Genomic DNA, 13,307 nt, shown 5'->3' with positions numbered 1-13,307 from the left:
GGGAAGAGGGGTTATGCTGTTAGTTAAGAAACACATAAAATCTAAGGAAGTGCATCCAATTTATGTTGGAGGACAATGCAATGTTGAGTCTGTTTGGTGTGGCATAAGCACTGGGAAAGGAAAAATGAGAGTAGGTGTGTGTTATAGGCCAAATGAATCTGATGGGTATAATGAGCAATTGTGCAGAGAAATAGTGGACCAGTGAATCAGTGTCTTATAATGGGGAATTTTAATTTCCCAGAGATTTAGTGGAATTTGTGGGTTGGTCACTCACATACTAGCAAGGCTTTTGTAGATTTATTGGATAATTGTTTTCTACAGCAGCATGTTCGGGAGCAACTAGAGGGAGTAATACTCTTGATCTGATTATCAGTAGTGATTCTTCATGCATCAAGAATCTGCAGATACAGGAACCACTAGGTGGCAGTGATCACAGTGTGCTGAAGTGGGATTTACTCAAAGAGGTAACTACCATCATGGGTAAAGGGAAGGGTTTTTGCTTTCGTAAAGGTGACTATGGTGGTCTGAGACAGTATTTAAATTCTATTCGGTGGGACCAACTGATGATGTTACCAACAGCAAATTCAAAATGGGAAGCATTCAAAGAATTAATCTTGGAAGCTACTAGGCTTTTCATACCAACAAAGAAATATTTTTCAAGATTTAGGCCTAAATGGATGTCAGATGAGCTAATTAGACATGTGACAGAGAAGAAAAATGCATGGGATACATATAAATTAACATGTGATACAGAAGCCTATGACAGATATAAGCTGGTCTGTAACCAAGTTACAAAGGAGGCTAGGCAGGTGAAGGCAGATTACGAGAAATCTTTGGCAAAGAAAAACAGAAAAGAGTTCTTTACTTATGTAAACTTTGGAAGGAAGGGGATGAATCAGATTGGTCCACTTGATATCGATGGTTCAACTGTTGATGATCCTGCTCAGGTAGCTAACAAACTAAATGAATATTTTGCAACTACATTCACACATGAGGAGTTATTCAGGGAGGGGAATGCCAGAGGTGTATTATACTCTGGCAGTAAGCTAGATAATCTTGTAATAACTGAGAGTAAAGTGGAGGAGAAATCGTTGAAGATAAACACAAGAAAGGCACCCGGGGTGGATGGGATCTATCCAGTTATATTAAAGGAGGTGGCAAAGGAAGTAAGAAAACCCTTAGCCATAATTATGAGAGCTTCCCTGGACTCAGGGGAGGTACCCATGGACTGGAAATGTGCAAATGTGACCCCATCCACAAAGGAGGATCAAAGGGAGACAGGTAATTACAGACCTGTTAGTTTAACCTCTATTCCAGGGAAATTAAAGGAGGCACTGGTTAAAGAAGCACTGCAGGATCATCTAGACAAGACAAGTTATAGCTCAGACACAGCATGGGTTTGTTAAGGGGAAGTCTTGTCTGACTAATTTGATTGGATACTATGATGTAGTCACAAAGGAACTGGATGCAAAGAATAATTTTGATATCATATATTTGTATCTTAGAAAGGCCTTTGATACTGTTGCACATGGAAGACTGCTGCACAAATTGGAGCAATGTGGCATTGGAGGCAAATTGCTGCTATGGATAAAGGGATGGTTGAGTGGGAGAAGATAGAGAGTGGCAATCAATGGACGCTGCTCTTCGTGGACTAATGTTATTAGTGGAGTCCCTCGGGTTCAGTGTTGGGTCCATTGTTGTTTTCTGTATTTATAAATAATATTGATGATGGTATATCAGGCTTAATGTCCAAGTTTGCAGACGATACGAAGGTTGACGGGGTTGTTAATGACAGTACACTGCTGCAACAGGATCTAGAAAATTTGAGCAGATGGGCTGAGAGGTGGCAAATGAAGTTTAACATTGAAAAATGTAAAGTACTACATATGGGAAGCAGTAAACCCAGAGTAACGTATCAACTCTGTGGTACCACACTGACAGTGATGGAGAATGAAAAGGACCTGGGGATAATTGTGCAGGCAGATCTGAAGTTTTCTGAGCAGTGCAGACAGTCTGCAAGAGGAGCTCATGGTGTCTTGTCAATGATATACAGGAATTTTTCTAGCAGGGATAAGGAGGTGATTATCCCCTTGTATAAGGCAATGGTCAGGCCACACCTTGAGATATACAGGTCTGGAGGCCTCATTTTAAGAAGGATGTAGAGCTATAGGAATGAGTACAGAGAAGGGCAACAAGATTAGTGAACAGAACAAAGGGTTGCTCTTACGAAGAAAGGCTTAAGTTTTGCAAATTACAGTGTCTGGAGACTAGGCACCTGTGAGGTGATCTGATTGAGGTGTATAAAGCCTTAAATGGTTTGAGCATGCTCAGTGCTGATGGAATTCTTCCTCTTGCTCAGAATAATCACCTGAGAGGGCATAAATTCAAATTGAGGAAAGACTGTTGTAGGATAGATGTGCAGAAGTTTGCCTTTAGCCAGCGGGTGGTTGATTGCTGGAAAAATCTTCCATTTGTTGTTGTAGAGGTTGATAGTTTAAACAGATTCAAGGAAGAACTTGACATTTGGAGTGAGGGGATGGGTAAAAAAAAAAAAAATTTTTTTTGGCTGATGCTATATAAGCTTGCTTTCTTGCATCATGTACCCTTGCTAATGCAGCAATCGGTTGTGGAGGTTGAGTTAAGTTAATTCACCATTTGTCACATCATTAAAAGCCTTGACAGAATGTGTAAAATTGCATCACACAACCTTACTAAATAGCAAAAGTTCCAGATATGCTATTTCCAACTCCCTTCCTTGAATGGTATCATAACAAAGAGAACCACAAAGAGAAGCATGGGCTTACAAGTCCAAACTGAAATGACCTGGATAACCTGGATAGTGTTATTTGTTGTACAAATAATACTATCCAGGTTCTCCACTTGAAAAGAAACTACTTCACTAGGAATCCAGTACAGTTAAAGTGATGTTGATCATTGTTGCTTACAATATCAGTGGTGTAATCTTCCGCCATGCAATCCAGAGAGCAACCATGTCAATTTGGAGTGCTACCAATCATTTCTGGAGCATCATCTGTGTTCTGTGGTGCAACAAAAGCATCCACATTTCACTCTTGGTACTTCACTACTTGTGTGTCATGTCAACGTGTGCTTCTGATTAAGAACTTTTGATATGGTGGCAGTGAGGAACTCTAACATCATCCTCCCTACTCCCTGAACGTTGAGTCCATGTGACTGTGATCTATTCTCAAGGAAAGAATCTAACCTCCCCCAGAGATAAGAAGTTCCATAGTCTGGGGAGGAGTCCCATGGCAGTCTATAAGCAAGAATTATAACAGAGTACAGAGTTAGAATGAAGGTGATCACATGGCTGGAGCCTACAATGAAGGTATGTAATGTTTCATGAAATAAAACTTGTCTTGGTATACTACACATGTTAGCTGACCGGGCAAGCCAGGTGGGTAAAGTGCCTGCCTGGCAACTCAAAGGTCACGGGTTTGAATCCCGCCTCGTGCAAAACCCTTGGGAGGTGCATAATGGCCACAGAAGTCGATGCACCAACAACTAAAAAAAAAAAAAAAACTACACGTTACTATTACTTTTAATTCTTCCCTCATATAAATCTAAAGCAGAAATATATGGTATTATTTTTATAGTACTGAGGAACCAAATAGGAATTTTTACAGTACTGAGAACCAAGTTTGATATGATACTTGGGTCCATCATTATAAATATAGATAATAAAATTCAGTTTTATATTTGTTTCTTAATAATGATTAACATTAAAGCATTATTATAAAGTCATATGTTGTTGTTTGTTTATTTGGTTTTTAGGAGCATTAGCAACTAAGGCCATATTGCTCCGGGGATATGCTGTGGTCATTCCCTGACCTTTCCACCTCCTCTGTATTTCGTGGTTACGGGCTCGAACCCCAGTCTAATCAAGAAGCGTGTGCTATGCATTGCTGCTCCTGCCCATGGAGGTGCCTAAAGTCATATGTAATTGAAGTCAAACATATTGACTTTATCTACATTATTGGCAGAATTTGTAACTTTATGCCATACTTCACTTTAACTGATGCTTATCCAGTTTCTTTTTTTCTTCTCCTTACCACTTCAACAAAAGTTCCTTTACCACATTTCTTTGTGGTAAAAGAACACCCATTTGGAATTCAAATGGGTGCCAATGGCTAAGTTGGGAATTTAGCATTAGCATTAGTAGAGGCATATGATGCAAGAAAGCAAGCTTATTCAGCATCAGCCAAAAAAAAAAAAACTCCACTCCCATTTCACCCCTCCGTTCGTTCGAAATACCTGTCCAGTTGAGCTTTAAATTTGTTTAGGCTATCAACTTCAACAACAAGTGATGGAAGTCGGTTTCACCAACCAACCACCCGCTGGCCAAAGGCAAATTTCTGCACATCTGTCCGACATCCGTCCTTCCTCAATTTGAATTTATGCCCTCTGAGGTGATTATTCTGAGCAAGATGAAGAATCCCATTGGCATTGAGCATGCCCAAACCATTCAAAGCCTTATACACCTCTATCAGATCACCTCGCCGGTGCCTAGTCTCCAGACTCTGTAATTTGCAAAACTTAAGCCTTTCTTCGTAAGAGCAACCCTTTGTTCCATTCACTAATCTTGTTGCCCTTCTCTGTACCCGTTCCAGAAGCTCTACATCCTTCTTGAAATGAGGCCTCCAGACCTGTATACAGTACTCAAGATGTGGCCTAACCATTGCCTTATACAAGGGAATAATCACCTCCTTATCCCTGCTAGAAAAATTCCTGTATATCATTGACAAGACACCATGAGCTACTCTTGCAGCTCGTCTGCACTGCTCAGAGAACTTCATATCTGCCTGCACAATTACCCCCAGGTCCTTTTCATTCTCCACCACTGTCAGTGTAGTACCGCAGAGTTGATACGTTGCTCTGGGGTTACTGTTTCCCATATGTAATACTTTACATTTATCAATGTTAAACTTCATTTGCCACCTCTCAGCCCATCTGTTCAACCTTTCCAGATCCTGTTGCAGCAGCATAGCATCAGTAGTGTCCTTAACGACCCTGCCAACCTTTGTATCATCTGCAAACTTGGACATTAAACTTGATATCCCATCATCAATATCATTCATAAACACCGAAAACAACAACGGACCCAACACTGAACCTTGAGGAACTCCACTAATAACATTAGTCCACGTTGAGCAGTGTCCATTGATTACCACTCTCTGTCTTCTGCCACTCAACCATCCCCTTATCCATAGCAGCAATTTGCCTCCAATGCCACACTGCTCCAATTTGTGCAGCAGTCTTCCATGTGCAACAGTATCAAAAGCATTTCTAAGATCCAAATATATAATATCAAAGTTATTTCCTGCATCCAGTTCTTTTGTGACTACATCATAGTATCCAATCAAATTGGTCAGGCAAGACCTGCCCTTAACAAAACCATGCTGCGTCTGAGCTATAACTGAATTCTTGTCTAGATGTTCCTGCAGTGCTTCTTTAACCAGTGCCTCCATTAATTTACCTGGAACAGAAGTTAAACTAACAGGTCTATAATTACTTGTGTCAGCCTTTGATCCTCCTTTGTGAATTGGGGTTACATTTGCACATCTCCAGTCTATGGGTACCTCCCCTGAGTCCAAAGAAGCTCTCATAATTATGGCTAGGGGTTTGCATACTTCCTTTGCTGCCTCCTTTAATATAACTGGATAGATCCCATCCACCCCAGGTGCCTTTTTTATGTTTATCCTCAACAATCTCTCCTCCACTTTCCTCTCAGTTATTACAAAATCATCCAGCTCACTGCCAATGTTTACTTTACCTACATCATTCTCCTTCCTGAATAACTCTTCATGCGTGAATGTAGATGCAAAATACTCATTTAGATTGTTAGCCACCTGAGCAGGATCCTCAACTGTTGACCCATCAATATCCAGTGGACCAATCTGATTCATCCCTTTCCTTCTCGAGTTCAAATATGTAAAGAACTCTTTTCTGTTCTTCTTTGCATCCTTTGCCAAGGATTTTTCGTAGTCTGCCTTTGCCTGCCTAATCTCCTTTGTGACTTGGTTACAGACCAACTTATATCTATCATAGGCTTCCATGTCACCCATTAATTTGTATGTATCCCATGCATTTTTCTTCTCTGCCACATGTCTCATTAGTTCATCTGACAACCATTTAGGCCTACACCTTGAACAATATTTCTTAGTTGGTATGTAAAGCCTGGTAGCCTCCAAGATTAGTTCCTTGAATGCTTCCCATTTTGAGTTTGCTGTTGGTAACATCATCAGTTCGTCCCACTGTATAGAATTTAAATACTGTCTCAGACCATCATAGTCGCCTTTGCGAAAACAAAAACCCTTCCCTTTACCTCTGATGGTAGTTACCTCCTTGAGTAAATCCCACTTCAACACACTGTGATCGCTGCCACCTAGTGGTTCATTTATCTGCAGATTCTTAATGCATGAAGAATCACTACTGATAATCAGATCAAGAGTATTGCTCCCTCTTGTTGCCTCACGAACATGCTGATGTAGAAAACAATCATCCAATAAATCCACAAAAGCCTTGCTAGTGTGTGAGTGACCAACCCACAAATTCCAGTCAATATCTGGGAAATTAAAATCCCCCATTATAAGACTCTCTGATTTACTGGCCCACTCTATTTCTCTGTACAATATCTTATTATACTCATCAGAGTCATTAGGCCTATAGCACACTCCTACTCTCAATTTTGATTTCCCTATGCTTATGTCACACCAAACTGACTCGATACTGCCCTGTCCATCGATGTCGACTGGCTTCACTTCCTTGGACTTTATGTGTTTCTTAATTAATAGCATAACTCCTCCTCCCCTCCTGTCCTGTCTATCCTTTCTATACACATTGTATTCCCCAAATTCCAGTTCCGCATTACTTATATCTGTGTGACACCACGTCTCTGATATCCCAACAATATCTGCCTTTGATGTTTTGAGCAATACCTCAAATTCATCAAATTTATTTACCAAACTCCTAGCATTGGTGTACACGCAGGTATACATGCACCTGTTTCTATTCTTAGCTACCCTAACACAACCCATGTGTTTACTTGTACCGCAATGACTACCAGCAGTCTCTGAAATATCCTGCATCTTGTTTTTCAGGTTCCTGCTCATTTCAATAGAAGCAGTGCAAGAATCACTTCCACCTCTGCCAGTGGCTACTGTTAATCTATTAGTCCTTGTATCCCCCCCAACTAGCAGTTTTCCGACCCACCTAACACTGCCTTGACAGCATCAGCAAAAATTCTTGCACCCTTTCTATTTAAGTGTATCCCATCCCTGTAGAAGCAATCTCTCCTGTTAACAAGTACAGTCCAGGCTGAAAAAAATTCTACCCCTTGAGCCTTGCACAATCCCTCCAGGGCCGAATTGATCGACAAGGCTCTCATCATATACTCCCTCCTATCGTGATAGTTGACTCTGGTTGACTTCATGCCAAATTCTTGTGCTATACTTGTTCTCTTGTTTACTCTGTTAAATTTATGCTCAGCTATACCTGGAACTGCTTACCATTTGCACTGAACTCTGATCAATTTGCTTCTCTTTACAGCACAAGTGCCATACAGTGCTGACTGCTTTCCAGGTGACTTCAGTTGGTAAATATTACAGTAGTTAGAAAGTTAACTAGCATGTAGTAGCTATACACTTACTATTATGAAAGGTTGGGTTCAATTTCATTTACCAGACCAGAGTGATTTATTCCCATTATTGATTACACACTCCTAATGGACTTTTCAGGTAGTAGCTAAGCTTGGTTTGGGGCAGAGAAACTTCTCCCAGTGGCTCTGGTCTGCATCCTTTAAATCAGGCAAGCTGTGATCAAAGATGCAATTTCTGTAAATCTGCATCTTTTCCTCCATGGAATGTTTATAATTATGATAGACTAATGCTGCAATGCCTTTTGTGCATAAATAAAAACAAAACTCTTCTCATATGACCATTAAACCTGCTTAGAAGCTTTCAGTATCCAGCTGTCAGTATTCTCTTCTTTCAGGGCCATGTAGATCATCTTTGTTCTAATTTTATCTTTAAAAAAGTCTTATTCTGAAGATGGATAACTGCAGAGAACAAATAAAACTTTCAACATTCTTTGTAATCTTGTGTTAATAACTGTGCACATTTTATTCCTTCTTTCCTTGCCTGTTTGTTTTACACAATATTGTCCCCATAATATGCTAACTATTTTACCCATAAAATTTATGAAGTATTTTGAAGGTTTTAATCACTTTTTGGGGATATATCTTTTGTATTTAGCTAAGGATGTAGCTAATTTAATATTGTGTTAATTACAGTATAGCGTAGCTTGATAGTGTATATCTCGAACTTGATAGCCAAGATATAAGGTAAGACTATATAGTGGAATATGTATTACTGCATTAGCTTAGTATAGTCAAATATAGAATAGTAGATTAATCAATTAAATTTATCAACCTTATTAATTTTCATTGTTAATTAATTTCATCATATTTAAGCAAAAATCATGCCCCAGACTAGAGCAGCAAAGAATCGTGCACAAAGTAGTGGGAGTGCTGTGGCTCTGGGGAGAACAGAAGGGGCGATTCTCCAACTCATCACAGCCTGAAAAAATGTGCAACTTTTGAAATATTTGAGGTCCTATCTGGAACAGGATGTGATCTAGCCAAGGAGTATGTCTTTATGTGTGCTAGGTGCACAGAGTATCAAGAAATTAGGTGGCAACTCAGCATTCTGATGGGCATCTATGAGAGTTTGAAGAGGAGTAGGGTAGATGCTCTCGAAGAAATTGAAATCGGGGCCCATCAAACTCTCAGCTGCCCAACTCAACATCAGAGCTCATTCTTGTGCATCAGGCAACACAATGGCAACCTTTAGGGTAGAATACGCTGGTCCCACAGGAGCTAGTTATTGTCGGTGACTCTATTGTCAGGGAGATGGGAAATATATTGTGCAAAAAGGATAGGTAGAATAGGACCAGGGTATGTCTGCCAGGGTCAAAAGTTGATGACGTTGTAGATCAGATCTCATTTTTAAAGGCACAAAGGGTGATGTTGTTATACACATTGGCACTAATGACATGAAGAGTAGGAGATCTGCAGATTTACTTAACAAGTACAGGTCAATGTTGAAAAAAAGTCTCGAGTTAGGGTTAAATTTGAAAGTGTCTGCAATTCTGTCAAGACACAATAGGAGGGAATATATGATGAGAGCCTTCTCATCAATTCGGCCCTGGAGAGATTGTGCAAGGCTCATGGGGTAGAATTTTTTTGAGCGTGGTCTGTGCTTATTAACAGGAGAGATTGTTTCTACAGGGATTGGATACACTTAAATAGAAAGTGTACTATAATATTTGCTAATGCTATCGAGGCAGTGTTAGGTGGGTTGGAAAACTGCTGGCTTGGGGGGGATTCACAGACTAATGGATTAATAGTAACCACAGGCAGAGGTGAAAGTGATTCTTGCAATGTTTCTATTGGAATGAGCAGCAGCCTGGAAAGCAAGGTACTGGAACAAGTAAATACATGGGTGGTGTTAGAGTAACTACGAGTAAGAACAGGTGTATGTACACTAATACTAAGAGTATAGTAAATAAATAAATTTGATGAATTTGAGGTGCTGGTGAAGACAACAAGGGCTGATGTTGTTGGGATATGAGAGACGTGTCACACAGAGATAAGGAATGCAGAATTGGAATTTTGGGAGTACAATAAGTACAGAAAGGATAGAAGGGGAGGAGGGGTGATGCTGTTAGTTAAGAAACACATAAAATCTAAGGAAGTGTATCCTGTTGACATGGGTGGACAAGTGCAGTGTTCAGTCGGTTTGGTGTGACATAAGCACTGGGAAAGGAAAAATGAGAGTAGGTGTGTGTTACAGGCCTAATGACTCTGATGAGTACAATGAACAACTGTACAGAGAAATAGAGTGGGCCAGTAAATCAGATTGTCATATAATGGGGGATTTTAACTTCCCAGATATAGACTGGAACTTATGGGTTGGTTACTCACACACACTAGCAAGACTTTTGTAGATTTATTGGATGATTGTTTTCTACAGGAGCATGTTCGAGAGGCAACTAGAAGGAGTAATACTCTTGATCTGATTATCAGCACTGATTCTTCACGCATTACGAATCTGCAGGTAAAGGAATTACTAGGTAGCAGTGATCACAATGTATTGAGCTGGGATTTATTTAAAGATGTAACTACGATAAGGGGTGACGGGAAGGGTTTTGGCTTTCATAAAGGTGACTACAGTGGCCTCAGAGATTTTTTTAAATTCTATACAGTGGGACCAACTGATGATGTTACCAACAGGAAATTCTAAATAGAATTAATCTTGTAAGCTACTAGGCTTTTCATACCAGTTAAGAAATACTGTTCAAGGTTTAGGCCTAAATGGATATCAGATGACCTAGTTAGACTTGTGGCAGAGAAGAAAAATGCATGGGACGCATATAAATTATCAGGAGACAGATGCCTATGGTAGATATAAGATAGTCTGTAATCAAGTCACAAAGGACGTTATGCAAACAACGGCAGATTACGAGAAATATTTGGCAAATGATGCAAAGAAAAACAATAAAGATTTCTTTACTTGTGTAAACTCTAGAAGGAAGGGGATAAATCAGAATGGTTCGATTGTTGATGCACCTGCTGAGGTAGCTGAAAAACTGAATGAGTATTTTGTATCCACATTCACATGAGGAGTTATTCAGTGTGGTGAATGCCAGAAGTTTATCAAACTCTGCCAGGGAGCTGAACAATTTTGTAATAACTGAGAGCAAAATGGAGGAGAAGTTATTGGAATTGAACATAAGAAAAGCTCCTAGGGTGTATGAGATCTATCCAGTTATATTAAAGGAAGCAACAAAGGAAGTTAGCAAACCCTTAGCCATAATTATGAAAGCTTCCTTGGACTGAGGAGAGGTCCCCATGGACTGGAGATGTGCAAATGTGCCCCCAATCGACAAAGGAGGATGAAAGAGAGACACAGGTAATTACATACCTGTTAGTTTAACTTCTGTTCTGGGTAAAATAATGGAGTCACTGGTTAAAGAAGCATTGCAGGATCATCTAGACAAGACTTCAGTTATGGCTCGGACACAGCATGGGTTTATTAAGGGGAAGTCTTGTCTGACCAATTTGATTGGATACTATGATGTGGTCACAAAGGAACTGGATGCAAAAAATAATTTTGATATCATATACTTTGATTTTAGGAAAGCTTTTGATACTGTGGCACATGAAAGATTACTGTACAAATTGGAGCAGTATGGCTTTAAGTGCAAGTTGCTACAATGGATAAAAGGATGGATGAGTGGGAGAAGACAGAAAGTGGTAATCAATGGACACTGCTCTTCGTGAACTAATGTTATTACTGGAGTCTTCCAGGGTTCAGTATTGGGCCCATTGTTGTTTTCTGTATTTATCAATGATATTGATGAAGGTATATCAGGGTTAATGTCTATGTTTGCAGACAATGTCAAGGTTGGCAGGGTTGTTAATGATAGTATGCTACTGTAACAGGATCTGGAAAAGTTGAGCAGATGGGCGGAGAGGTGGCAACTGAAGTTTAACATTGACAAATGTAAAGTACTGCATGTGGGTAGCAGTAACCCCAGAGTAACGTATCAACTGGGTGGTACTACACCCAGGGTAGTGGAGAATGAAAAGACCTTGGGGGATAATTGTGCAGTCAGATATGAAGATTTCTGAGCAGTGTAGGCAGGCTGCAAGAATTGCTCATGGTGTCTTGTCAAATAAATACAGGTATTTTGCTAGCAGGGATAAGGAGGTGATTGTCCCCTTGTATAAGACAATGGTCAAGTAACACCTTGAATACTGTTTACAGGTCTGGAGGCCTCATTTTAGGAAAGATGTAGAGCTGCTGGATCAAGTACAGAGAAGGGCAATAAGATTGATGAGTGTAACAAAGGGTTGCTGTTACCATGAAAGGCTAAAGTTCTGCAAATTGCACCTTCTGGAGATTAGGCACCTGCAAGGTGAACTGATTGAGGTGTATAAGGCCTTGAATGGTTTGAGCAAGCTCAATGCTGATGGGATTCTTCCTCTTGCTCTGATTACTCACCTGAGGGGACAAATTCAAATTGAGGAAATACAGTTGGAGAACAGATGTGCAGAAATTAGCTTTTAGCCAGTGGGTGGTTGATAGTTGGAACAAACTTTCATCTGTTGTAGTGAAGGTCAACAACTTAAATAAGTTCAAGACAGAACTAGACAAACATTTGCAGTGAATGGTAAGGGTTTTTTTTTTTTTTTTTGGCTGATGCTATATAATCTTGCTTTCTTGCTTCATATGCTAATTTTAATATTTCTTGTTGTCAGTTCCATTTGTTTTGCAGATATCTCAATCAGTTTTCAAGATGCAATAAAAAAAGTTGTCAGTACAAGAGAGAGAGAGATTAAATACACACTTCAAGTATGTATGAAGCAGAATACAATATGAAGTTGTGGGGACTAAATAGTTAGTGTTTTGTCGAGACAATCAATGTAAAACTATAGGAGGTGAAGAAAGAAGGAATATTCTATCCTTTGCTGTAAATAGCCGAAAACAATAAAATAGGGGGGGGGGGAAGTATGGTCAGGACTTCATGTTACAACTGTAATCATGTAGGATATAATTAATATTTTAAACCACAATATCGACAATCAAGCTTTAGAATGCCCAAGAACTTTTGAATGATCTTGTTAGGTACATTTGTATATATATATATATATATATATGCTAAGCACCTATTGTCTTCGTCATGTCTGTCCATATGTAACAGAGGGACTCCCAGTGGATGGATTTTTATTACATGTTATATTTGGGCTTGTTAAAAATATGCATCCAACCAAACCAAATTTTATTAAAATCAGACAAATAGAAATCTGGCAATTATTATTTCTTTTTTTTCTCCATATAATTTGTGTGACAAAATAAAAAAAAAAGAATTCATAGATTAACTTTAATGCATTGTTGTTACCTTTATATAGTTCATGCATGCTTCACACTGTATTGTATGCAATACCTGTGAACGTGATGTCATTTGTGAAGAGATACATATAGAGGAAATAAATAAATAAATAAAAAAAAAGTGATATGGGAAGAGAGTAATATATATTATATAGGTGTAATTAAACTAAATGGCTACGTTTGGAGAACATAAACTTGTAGAGTTTTGTTAAGTGTTCTATAAAGTTATAATCTTAGTAATTAATTGATAAGGAGATAACTGTATTTACTTTTCATTTTTATTAATCACAGGAAATTAAAAAAAAAATTAAGTTACGAAAAAAAATTAATGTGTCT

General features: G+C 39.1%; 1 protein-coding gene across 1 annotated transcript in view; it reads right to left on the bottom strand.

The window, feature by feature from the left end:
- LOC150076307 (synaptotagmin-10-like) overlaps positions 1-13,307 on the bottom strand; it is a 157,016-nt gene that overhangs the window by 36,529 nt on the left and 107,180 nt on the right. The gene's annotated exons all lie outside the window — the stretch shown is intronic.

The sequence above is a fragment of the Mastigoproctus giganteus genome, chromosome 13 (genome assembly GCF_048544385.1).
Source record: "Mastigoproctus giganteus isolate SK-2022 chromosome 13, ASM4854438v1, whole genome shotgun sequence".
NCBI classification, from domain to species: Eukaryota; Metazoa; Arthropoda; class Arachnida; order Uropygi; family Thelyphonidae; genus Mastigoproctus; species Mastigoproctus giganteus.
This window is presented reverse-complemented; position numbering and strand designations above follow the sequence as displayed.